This window comes from Equus przewalskii, chromosome X (assembly GCF_037783145.1).
Source record: "Equus przewalskii isolate Varuska chromosome X, EquPr2, whole genome shotgun sequence".
Classification (NCBI taxonomy): Eukaryota; Metazoa; Chordata; class Mammalia; order Perissodactyla; family Equidae; genus Equus; species Equus przewalskii.
The window spans coordinates 52,089,053-52,101,162 of record NC_091863.1 but is presented as its reverse complement, the minus strand read 5'-3'; the positions used below and the strand labels follow the sequence as shown (position 1 = coordinate 52,101,162).

Genomic DNA, 12,110 nt, shown 5'->3' with positions numbered 1-12,110 from the left:
ATGGATATTTTGGCTGTTTCCACCTTTTAGCTATTATGAATAGTGCTGCTGTGAACATGCATGTACATGTACTTGTTTGGTACCTGTTTTCAATTCTTCAGTTATATAACTAGGAGTAGAATTTCTGGGTCATATGATAATTTTATAACCTTATAAGGAACTGCCAAACTGTTTTCCACAGCAGCTGAAAAATTTTATACTTCTACCAGCAATATGCAAGCATTTCAGTTTTTTCACATCCTCACTGACACTTGAAATTTTATTGTTTTTTATTATACCCATCATTGTGTGTGTGAAATGACATTTCATTGTGGTTTTAATTTGTATTTCTCTAATGATTAATGATGTGTGCATCTTTTCATGTGCTTGTTAGCCATCTGTGTATTTTCTCTGCTGATGCATTCTCTACACATTTCTACTTTTCCATCACGACTAAAAGGAACAGGGTGAATATAAATATGGTGATTATAAGGAAACTCATACTGGTGGGAAATTCTGAGCCTTTAGGTCAGCAGCTTCATACATGCCATGAACAACATGCTTGGAGGTTAATTTAATGAATGTTGGCTAAAACTTTGAAAAAAAATTCTCATAAATTGGTTAATTCCACATTCATTAGAGCCTGCCATTCAAGGATATAATAGTACAGTCATGTGTTACTTAACGCCAGGGATACGTTCTGAGAAATGCATCATTAGACGACTTCATTGTTGTGCAAACATCATAGAGTGTACTTACACAAACCTAGATGATATAGTCTACTACACACCTGGGCTGTATGGCAGTGATCTTATGGGACCACTGTTGTATATGTGATCTGTCATGGACCAAAACATTAGTATGCGGTGCATGACTGTAGTTATTTTGACTGTTTGCAAGGGATTTGGAAAGGTGAGTGTATGTGGTGATTTTTCATTTGACTGAATCAATTATTTCAACAGTATGGGTTTCAAGGCTGAAGCTGCAGGAGCAAGGAATTAGTGGAGTGAGTATGGCAGAGTCTTAAGTATCCAAATCTCAACTGTAGCTTTGTTATTCTGCATAATGATATTCCTGAATTTGGGAATTCTCACAAGGTACCTGCAGGACCACATTATGGTTTCCATGGGCCACAGACACTTTTGTTTTCATAGGCCGTTTCTTCATAAAAATATTAAAAGTTCTGTTTTGTGACTGTTTTGGTATAAAGACAAATATTATACAGACTGGATTATACTTATATTTTCTTTTGATTTTAAAAGAAATTAAAACATTTCATGAGCTCCTAAAAGTATCATGGGCCCTAGGCATTGTGCTTACTGTGTGTAGTGGATGTCAGCCCTGGATATTTAGACACATTCCTTATGATATTGTATAGCTCTTTGTGATTTTGATTGTCATTGACATGAATTCTTACCAATTACAGTGATTGCTTCCTAATAATTTACTTTTTACAACTACTTTAAAATGTCTGTTTTCTATAACAGAGGTCATATTAAACTTGCCTTTTTTCCTCAGTTTCATCATGGACCCAAAACTGTTTTACAGTCTCAGCTTGTTCCATTTCATTTTCATTTCATGCCCTGCTTGTTACTATTTGAGCTCTCAGCTGTTGGAAAGCACTTCTCAGATCAGGCCTTTGGCTTGACATAGAAGTTTTTGGCTAAATATGTTTCAGAAGGTTATGTTCACTGTCCAGTTGGCGTCCACTGGCAGCACTGAGGAGACATTACAACACAGGTAGGCTGGAAAAGAAAAATTCATTTAAGTGAGGTTTTAAATAGTGAAAAAATGGAGTAAATAAAAATGGTCTATTAGCGTGTTATAAATTCAAACAGTGAAATACTACATAGCAATTACAATGAATGAACTATTATAAGAGTTGGCAAACTCTTTCTGTAAAAGTCCTGATAGTAAATAGTTTAGACATTGAGGGCCATATGGTCTCTGTCTCAACTACTCAACTCTGCTGCTGTAGTGAGAAAGCAGCCATAGACAATATGTCAACTAGTGAGGGTGACTGTGTTCCAATAAAACTTTATTTACAAAAACAAGCAGCAAGCTGGTTTTGACCCAAGAATGAGAATTTTCTGACCCTTGAACTAAAGTAGGATATATCAACATGTATAAATTTCAGGAATATAATTTGAGTAAACAAAGTAAGTTGCAGAAGGAGTCATACATGTTATTACTGTTTGGATAAACTTCGAAGACCTGGAAAACATTATAATGTTTACAGATGTGTGTGTGTGCGCACACATTCATGTGCCTGGGAACAATAAACATTGCATTCATGATAGTGCTTATCTCTGGAGAGGGAGGAATAGGTACACAGAGTGAATCAATTTAATTACAGTGTTTAATTTCCTTGTAAAACTGATCCACTAGAAATACAGCATAATATTAAGAGATCATTAGTACATGGGTGTTTGCTATATTTTTTCTGTTTATGTTTGAAATATTGTACAATTAACAACAAAAAAAACACTGCATAAGCCAATCAAAACATGTCTTCAGGCTGAATTTGACTCAGATGTCATCACTTTGCCACCTCTACTGTTTATGCATGCTAGCATTCTAAGGAACATCAGCATCATGGACAATGATGTCTTTATGTCAACAGGTTGGAATCTGCTACGTATATATATATGGAGGCTTTCAATGCAATAGCAGTTCATAATAGGTGATCTGGATATTAACCAATATGTAAGCTGGTTTTCATCAACATATAACACTTCTTTCTTTCTCTTTATAAAATTATTGCATAACTTCTTGGCAACATATACACGGTACAATTACTTTTTTATGACTTTATTCTCTAGCATACTTCATATTAGCTTTCCATTTCTTCTGTGGCTTCGTGGACTCAAACAGACTCAGCTTTTTCAAGTTAGATCTAATTATTTCATAATTCAGTTGACCACCTCTCCTCATCATGGGAGCCTTTCTTCAGACTTGCCTCTGGCCATCCCAGCACTATTGTAGAAAACCTGGAAAGCATTGTGCCTTTCTAATAATATGATGTTCCATAACCATTGTTTTTCTTGTTCCACGATCAAGGCTGGAATGCTTTTCTGTTGACCTTTAACTTATTTAGTTAAGAATCATGAAATGATCCATATGTTGAGGTCCATGAGGACAGAGATTTTGTTTTATTTACTGCTCTGTTTTTAGCACATTGACACAGTGTTTGGCCCAAAATAGCTACTCAGCAAACAAGTGTTGAATGAATAAACGAATGACATTATTCTTTTCAGAGGACATAGTTGTACATGGTTTCTGGTGGGATGTGGGGTTATTCCAAAGGCAGCTTTAGATACCACAGTGGCAGAGGGAAATTTTCAAAATTTTGAGTTTGCGATTGATTAACTTGGAGTTTTACCCTGGTTCCCTTTTTATTCGTACTTTAGTATAATTTTATTTCTAAGACCCCAACATTTCCTTTTTACTTTTTTTCATATACAACATGCATATGTCAGATTATATGTAATATGCTATGTATTACCTCTCCCAGTTTCATGTGTTGAATATGTTTTATAAACCTTAACATTTAAATGCCAACTGAATTCTTTACTTAACTGAAACTTGTGTGACTCTATGCAGACTTTCTTTTATACTTAATGCTTATATCTGTGCTGTTATCATTTCAGTGTCATTTTAGTACATCACTCTATAATTGCCACCCTTTATGGTACAGTGCTCCTAGTCAATGTCAGTAGAGTTACTGAAAGACTAAAAAGGAATTTGTCTATCTTCCTGAACAAATCCTAAAAATGTATAGCCCATACGTGTTGGGGGTCTCCAAGACCACCCCCAGGTTTGGTCATTTGCTAGAAGGGCACACAGGACTCCACATATAGTCATACTCATGGTTATGATTTCTTATAGTCAAAGGATACAAAGAAAAATTAGCAAAGGGAAAAGGCACATGGAGTGAAGGCTGGAAGAAACCAGGTGCAAGCTTCTAAGAGTCCTCTCCCAGTGGAATCACACAAGATGCACTTAATTCCTCCGGTAGTGAATTGTGAAAACACATCCGAAGTGTTGTCTACCCAGGAGCTTATCAGAGACTGAGTGCCTAAGGTTTTATTGAAGGCAACTTCTGCCCAGCATGTACCAAAATTCTAGACTCCCAGAAGAAAGCAGATGTTCGTCATAAACTACAGTGTTTATACAGGCAGGTTAGGCATTGTAAGCCACTCTTATCAGTTCTTGTCAAGTTCTGACACCAGCCAAGGGCACACCATGTGAGCAGGCTTTTCTAAGGATGGCAGCCTCAGCCCTGCTATCTTAACCTCTTTCTGAATACCATGCCAGTACAGTTCTACATGTGTTTACATGGGTGATTAGCCCAATGGAATAGGGCTATTTTGGCATACTGCCTATCCCAACATTCTTGGGAGAAGGGAGAAGATAGAAACTCATAACACACCAAAAGGTTCATAAGATAAATGAATGTTAAATAACATTAATTCATTTGTTGGATTATGAATCTATTCAGGCCATTTTTTCCATGTTGTCCAATCTCAGAACTGGTGATTATCTACCTGCCAGCTTGCATTGGCTAAAGATATAGGTGATACTTTCATTTCAACTACCTTGACTCTTCCTTTTAGATACTCTCAATATGATTCCTGCAATCATCCATCTCCTGACCTTTCTAGTATTTACTATCTCCTCATTTAGCCCCACTGTCTCAGCTGCAGATGGGTCCTTGTCATCACCAAACACCAGTTTCCCAAAGATGAAGAAATTCTATTTTTCATTTTCTTTTTTTTCTCTTGGATATCTTCAGCTCTATGCTTTTACCACTTCAAACTTCAAACATGCTTTGATGAACTTCTCTCCTTAAATAATGTGAAGATTCATTTTCTTACCTCATATCCCACAATGTAGCTTGTTGGTTTTATACTTAGTAAGTCATTATACCTACAGCATATTTTTTGAAAAGTTTCAACTGAGGCCAGGCATTGGGCACTTTCAGACATAACAAAAAGATCCTTGCAAGAGAACATATAACAAGAACAGTGCTTAATTCTCATCCAGGTGTTGTATGCTATGTAATTTCCACTTAACAACTTATTCTTTATAGAGTGAATCTGATCATTGATTTTCATTAAAGAAAAAGAAGCATAGCCACAATTCAAGTGAGTGCTGACCATAATCCATCCTAGAAAAACTTTCACACACATATTACATCTCAGATATCCTCATTATTGTTACAGATAATTCCTAGTCACTTTTGTCAATGTCCCAGAGGTGAAGTCAAACAAAAGCAGAGATTAGGGAAATGTATGAAATAAAAAAATTTATTTGGTGAATCATATTGAGAGTAGTTGCCAGGTCCAGATTTTTTACATAATTTCACCACTCCATAATTGTTCTCCAGTTTTATAGTCTTCCCCACAAATTATCAAGCAGAAAATGGATAATTTATCTCAATTTTTTTCAGAAATTTCTAAAGTAATGATGCTGTTTGCCAAGAAAATATGCATCCTTCCCCAAATTAAAGCCATCTGGGAAATAAGCTGCATTCCTTTTAACTACTAATTGCATACTTGTTCCTATCCCACTGTATTGTAATACTTTATTTTTATGTCTGACTCCTACACTGCATTATGTGTTAAGACTTCAAATAATCCTTTCTCATCTACATTTGTATAACACCTATGTAAGCATGCTCTTATAAGATTTCCCCAGGGTGTTAGTGGCCTGAAATATTGCCATTTGTGTCCTAAGTCCTGTGTTCTCACCATCTAAAACATGGACCAGGCACTCTTAGATTTCAGTCAGCTGAATAGATGTTTAATCAACATTTGGGAAACTGTGTAGGAGAATTAAGGTAAGGGGAGAATGTCAAGACTGTGGGACTGTTTCCCAGGGGCCCAGTTGTGGGCATCATCTCCGAGACTGTCCAGACCCATAACTCTCTGTCATTTGTAACTCTTCCAAGCTGGGCCCTTGCCTTTCCAATTCCTTTTCTCTTAGCAGCACCATGTTTTCTACTATTAAGTTGTCACCATCTTCATCTTTTCTCCCTCTTTTGGCTTTTCCTCTCCTGGCCAGAGTGCACTTCTGGTTTCTTTTGGGGCCTCTCTTCTCCATAAGTCTCAGCCTCTTACCCTCTTTATGAGGTACTGTAGCCCCAATGGGAAAGAGCTAGTCTAAGCAAACATAAAATCATATTTCAATGATTATTAGAATTACACTAATTTACATTTTAATGTCTATTAAATTGGGATTCGTCTCATAATTGATGGTATGTCACAGTATAATTGGCAGAGTTTTTTCCGTTCTTCATAGTACAAAAATAATGGTGGAAATTACAATTAAAGGAATCTTAGATTTGAAGTAGCAGTAACTCAAGAAAGTATACAAACTTATACTGGTAACCTTCACAGACAGATTGTTTTTTCATGTAGTCCTTCTTTTCTTCCCTGATTTTACCACATTGCTTCATGCTGACCTGTTAAATCAGCATAGCAAAGACCCTTCATGTTGGCCTCTGAGTATTTCCTGTTATATAGGCCTCTCTTGAGTGTTTCAGTTAAATGTTTATTGAATATTTACTATGTTCCAAGCATGGTGGTAAGTGCTAAAGATAGAAAGATGAGAAAAACCAACGTGGCCTTTGCTTTTTGATTATGGACTCTTTTAAGATAGTGCTATTCATTAGCATTATAAAGTGGTCTGATCATACAGGCCAGATCATTCAGTTGTTCCTCTGGTGTCTAGATTTCTCAATCTTTCTATTTTCCATAAGGCAGGAACTATTCTGGGTGACCATTTTGGACTCTGTTTCCAATGACCCTGTAAAGATATGGCAAAAGTTTGGGTTGACTGCTTCAAGCTAATTCATCTTCTTCATGGCCTTGTCAGTTACCTCTCTAAGGTTTTCTTCCTAGTGTGTGGACCTGGTATGTTACACCTGTCTTTGTTAAACTTTCAAAGGAACTTTAGCAAAGCCAAATGGAATTGCCTCAGGGTTTAGTTTTTCTCTTTACTCAGAGTAATTATTTTATATAGCTCCAGGGAAGGTCCCACTGAGAATGCATCAGCTGGCACTTGCTTAGACCTACAGGAAAGCTTTTATTTCTTCCCTTGTAGTTAAGTTATCCTCAAGAGGTTGGCGTCTGGATAGAGATTTCTGAGTGCCCTGTTTTCTTAATGTTCTCTACTTGAATCTGTAATCACCTCCCCTTGGGACAACAGATAGCCTGCATGCACTCTCTTGGTAGGGCCTTGCCCATGATGAGATTTTCTTTGTCTTTTCTTTTTTTCTTTTGTATTTTTTATTGATAAATAATTGACATATAACATTGTGTAAGTTTAAGTTGTACAATGGTTGGTTTGATACATTTATTTATTATAATATGATTACTACAATAGCATTAGCTAACACCTTTACCATGTTGCATATTTATCATTTCTTTTTTGTGTTGAAAACAGTTAAGATTTAATCTGTTAGCAACTTTGAAGCTTATAATACAGTATTGTTGACTATAATTACTATATTGTTCATTAGAGCTGCAGAAATTATTTATCCACTAGTTGTAAGTATGTACCCTTAAACAACATCTCCCTGATTCCCCATCCCCCAGCCCCTGGTAACTGCCATTCTACACTGTTTTTACAATTTCAGTTTCTTTATATTCTTGTTAGGATGGCTTTTATCAAAAAGACCAGAGATAACAAGTGTTGGTGAGGATGTGAAGAAAAGAGAACCCTTATACACTGTTGGTGAGAATGCAAATTGGTATAGCCATTATGGAAAACAGTATGGTGGTTCCTCAAAAAGTTAAGAATTGAACTACCACGTGATTCAGCAATGCCGGTCCTGGGTATATATGCGAAGGAATTGAAATCAGTATCTCAAATGGATAACTGCACACCCATATTCACTGCAGCATTATTTACTATAGCTAACACATGTAAACAACCTAAGTATCCATCAGTGGATGAATGGATAAAGATGTGGTATATATATGCAATGAGATATACTCAGCTACGAGAAAGAAGAAAATCTTGCTATTTGTGACAACATGGATGGACCTTGAAGGCATTATGCTAAGTGAGATAAGTCAGACAGAGAAAAACAAATACTGTATTGTATCACTTACATGTGGAATCTAAAAAAATGGAACTTGTTTTTCTTTAATTTAATTTTGTATGTTATACATATACTTGATACAAAATTTAAGAAATACAAGAGGACAATGGTATAAAGGAAGTCTCCTTTTCACCCCTGGTCCCCAACCACCCAGTTTCCATCCCAGGAAGCAACCACAGTTACCAGTTTCTCTACCTTCTGGTTCTTTTTAAAAAATAACTTTTTATTATGGAAAATTTCAAACATACATAGAAGTAAAGAGAACTGTATAATGAACCTCCCTGTATCCAGCACCCTGCTTCAACCAGTATCAACAAGTTACCAATCTTATTTTAGCTGTACTCTCACCCAATTTCTCCTTTTCAGATGTCATATCATTTCATCCATAAATATGTCTGTGTATATCACTAACAGATAAGGGCTCTCTTTTTAGCATAGCCATAATGCCATTTTCATACCTAAAAAGCAACAGTAATTTCTTCATGTCATCACATTTAAAAGTTTCCCAGGGCCAGCCCAGTGGCACAGCAGTTAAGTTCACACGTTCCGCTTCTGGTGGCCCAGGGTTCGCCAGTTTGGATCCCGAGTGCAGACCTATGTACCACTTGTCAAGCCATGCTGTGGCAGGCGTCCCACATATAAAGTAGAGGAAGATAGGCACGGATGTTAGCTCAGGGCCAGTCTTCCTCAGCAAACAGAGGAGGATTGGCAGCAGATGTTAGCTCAGGGCTAATCTTCCTCAAAACAGAGAGAAAAATTGCCCAATTGCCTCAATTTTTTTTTTTTTTTTACAGTTTGATTGTTTGAATCAAGATCCAAACGAGGTCCACACATTGTATCATTGCATTTGGTTAAATCTCAAGTCTCTTTTAATGTATACCTCCCCCCTTTTTTCTTTCTTTCCATTTACTTCTGGAAATAACTGGGTTATTTATCCTGTAGAATTTCCCACATTCTCCTGATTCCATCACTAAATACAGTCTATCTATCATGAAATACAGTCTGTATCCTATAAACTGCTGTTTTGATTTAGAGGCTTGGCCAGTGTTAGGTTCAATTTATGACAGAAGATACTTTATAGGTGGTATTATGCATCTACATTCAGTTTTAATTTTCTAGATAAACCAGGCAAATTCCCTGCTTTGGTTTTCCTTTTGTTTTGGTTTTTTTTTTTTTGGTCTTTTACAATATGTTGGTTAAATACATGGGCTCTGTAGTCAAACTGCCTGGTTTTATATCCCAATGCCACAATTTAGTAGCTGTGTAATTTGGGGCAAGTCATTTCACCTCTTATTGCCCTTTTCCTCAACTGCAGATTGGGGATAGTAGTAGCACCTAATTCATAGTGTTATTGTGAGGAGCAACTAAGTTAAATATGTATAATGCATTTAGGACAGTGTTTGGCATGGAGTAGATATTCAATGCACATTAACTATTATGTTATTATATTTTTATTTCTCTATCATCTGGTATGGTATAGCCAGGACTTCCATATTGCCCAACTCCAGGGGTCACCATTTATGTTGTAGTCTTTGTAAATGATACTCCTCCTGGTGGAGTACAATTCAGTCTACGTGGTCATATGTAGTAGCCCTGAGTGTAGCCTTGCATCTTTCAGCTATTTTATTTTTTTCTGTAGCAGCAAGATTTTTGTAAACAGGATTTAGTCTCCATCTGGATTTCTCGTTAGCAAACTTATGTATCACTCTACCTGTTTATTTCTATCCCCTTTTCCCTGAAACGTGCATATGTATGCACTCACAGATACACACCACATATACCTTTAAAGTCATGGCTAAACAGTAGTCCTCAAACAACTTCTCTCCCAACCTAGTGATATGAAGATCAGGTGTCTTTTGGTGTTTGCCACTTAGCACTCCAAAGTATACATCTATGGAGAGTTGAGGTTCTCAGCCAGACACCAACAAACAAGGAGTAAATCAAGCAGCATTATTCCTGGGGACTGTGTAGGCATGTTCAGCAATCTCATGATTTTTTTCTGGGTCTGTCCTTGGAATCTGGCCAAGGGTCCTTAGTGTTTTAAGCAATATGAGATAGATGCATTCAGAATGGGGACCCTGTGGAGTAGTCTATCAGGACTTAATTGTTGCCAACCTTAATAATTTCTCTATGTATGATTTCCTTTTCTGTTTTTCCTCAGATCTGGCATGGAAGCCATTAATGGAAAAGTACATCTTTCTAGGCTGCACTCAAGAGGAGTAGGCCTGGGTAAAGGGGAGAAGAAATTAATCATTAATAAAATATTACTCATATTCTTTGTTATTTAGTGAAAACCCAATATAATTTCCATAGATGTGACACCAAAGAGTTAAAGAATACAGAATCTGGACTTTTGAAGTTTTCGAATTCACTAATTCACTCATCACATGTACATACACACATGCACAGATACTCAAATAATACATAGTTACAATAATCCTTTCACAAGAAGTTAGCTGTGATCTTAGTTGAACCAATAACAGGTTTAGCTTATGAGATAGTTTAGATGGAATGTGCCCAGGAAGGTCCAGTTTCATAGACCCTTTACTAACAGCCCAGGAAACTTTCTCAGACCTCTATGATGATTTAATTATCCTATTTTGCCTAATTAATTTTATCCATCAATTAGTCTCAGGTTGGTCCAGAATATGCTTGATCTTGAGGTAGAGGTTGCATTTGTTAATGTATATCCTCTGAGGTTACCATACTGTTGACTAGAGTCTGCTCATGAGTCATGAACTCAACTCTTTACCCAGGCTTAACCAAGTGAGCAAATGCAAATGCAAATTCTTTTCTTTTAATTTTTTAATTTTAATTTAATTTTTCTTATTGTGGTAACATTGGTTTATAACATTATATAAATTTCTGATGTACATCATATTTTGATTTCTGTGTAGATTACATCATATTCACCACCCATCATCATACACATGTCCCCAGAAACTCCTTTCGCTCTCCTCCTTTCCCCTTTCCCCTCTGGTAACCATCAATCCAATCTCTGTCTCTATTTGTTGTTGTTTTTATCTTCTATTTATGAGTGACGTCATACAGTATTTGACTTTCTCCCTCTGACTTACTTCCCCTAGCATAATACCCTCAAGGTCCATCCATGTTGTCACAAATGGCAAGATTTTCTCATTTTTTATGGCTGAGTAGTATTCCATTGTGTATATGTACCAGATATTCTTTATCCATTCATCCCTTGATGGGCACCTGGGTTGCTTCCAAGTCTTGGCTATTGTGAATAATGGTGCAGTGAACATAGGGGTGCATATATCTTTACGCATTCGTGTTTTCATGTTCTTTGGATAAATACCCAGAAGTGGAAAAGCTGGATTGTATGGTAATTCTATTCTTAAGTTTTTGAGGAATCTCCATGCTGTTTTCCATAGTGGCTGCACCAGTTTGCACTCCCATCAGCAGTGTATGAGAGTTCCCCTTTCTCCACATCACTTATTGTTTCCTGTCTTGTAACTTATAGCCATTCTGATGGGAGTGATGCGATGTCTCCTTGTAGTTTTGATTTGCATTTCCATGATAATTAGTCATGTTGAACATCTTTTCATATGTCTGTTGGCCATCTGTATATCTTCTTTGGAGAAATTTCTGTTCAGATCTTTTGCCCATTTTTTAATTGGGTTGTTAGTTTTTTGTTGTTGAGATGTATGATTTCTTTATGTATTTTGGATATTAACCCCTTATCAGATATATGATTTGCAAATACCTTCTCCCAATTGTTAGGTTGTCTTTTCGTTTTTTTGATGGTTGCCTTTGCTGTACAGAAAGCTTTTTAATTTGATGTAGTCCCATTGGTTTATTTATTCTATTGTTTCCCTTGCCCAGTCAGACATGATACTTGAAAATACGCTACTAAGACCAATGTTGAAGAGTGTACTGCCTGTGTTTTCTTCTGGAAGTTTCATGGTTTCAGGTCTTGGATTCACGTCTTTAAACAATTTTGAGTTAATTTTTGTGTATGGTATAAGATAGTGCACTACTTACATTCTTTTGCATGTGGCTA

General features: G+C 36.5%; 1 protein-coding gene across 2 annotated transcripts in view; it reads left to right on the top strand.

Moving 5' to 3' along the window:
- Positions 1 to 12,110, top strand: part of OPHN1 (oligophrenin 1) — a 496,301-nt gene that overhangs the window by 380,068 nt on the left and 104,123 nt on the right. The gene's annotated exons all lie outside the window — the stretch shown is intronic.